This window comes from Acyrthosiphon pisum, chromosome A1 (assembly GCF_005508785.2).
Source record: "Acyrthosiphon pisum isolate AL4f chromosome A1, pea_aphid_22Mar2018_4r6ur, whole genome shotgun sequence".
NCBI classification, from domain to species: domain Eukaryota; kingdom Metazoa; phylum Arthropoda; class Insecta; order Hemiptera; family Aphididae; genus Acyrthosiphon; species Acyrthosiphon pisum.
In genome coordinates this window covers 112046074-112047080 of record NC_042494.1, presented here as the reverse complement: position 1 = coordinate 112047080, position 1007 = coordinate 112046074, and positions in this window count along the sequence as shown.

Genomic DNA, 1007 nt, shown 5'->3' with positions numbered 1-1007 from the left:
GTTACCAAAAAATCTAAAAAATACATTTACACAGTTTATTTTTATAGTCATTTTAAGTACAAATTTGGACGAAATTACATATTAAAAACCTAGGATACCTAACTATTTTAGTTATTTTGTTGTGATTGTATAATATTATTCGTGGGTACTTGAAACTTCTAAAGTATACTATTATATATCTATGATTTTACCACGGTTTTTTGTTGATGTATAACGCGTTATAACTTATAAGTACCTAATAGTTATTATGATATGATTAATTTGGAATTTATTATAGGTACCTATTATAGGTCAATTTTTTTTTAATACCATAGATAAGTATATATATGTCTAATACATAGACTGATATACCGTCTCCGCTCAGAATCGTTTTTCTTATACAGTGATATTATATCATTGAATTCAAATTTAATACTGTCCATTATACAGTGACCCACTTCTAACCTACTGTACAGCAGAGCGACATCCACTTACCCACCTTTTTTTAAATTGTAATGGGGCAAATGTAAATTTAAAATTGTGAACTAAATAATGTTTTTATACTAAATATGAGCCCAAAATATTGTTCCTTGGACATATTAGATTCGGAACGGATCAATTAATGTATTGATTTTACAATGATATGTAGGTATTTTTAAATTTTTGTGTCTCACCACCGTTTGAGGCAGTAAAACTGCTTCGATTTTCTTCAACAGTATCTTATTTGATAGGAAAGTAAATCTATCTAGTTGGTGCATTCGGGAGATCAAATTTTAAAATGCTCTATAGTTTTCAAAAGCGCCGGGAAAAACAACATAAAAATTAAGGAAAAACGGGAATTTTTACGCAAAATTTGTTTTTGATAAAATCGATTTTGGTTTTTGGACTTTGGTGTAACTTTAAAACAAATGTACATATATACATGCAATTTTCACTGGTTGTTTATATTTGCATTTTCTATACACGACATTTTCAAAAAAGCAGGTAAGTGGATGTCGCTCTGCTGTACAGTAGATTACAAGTGGGTA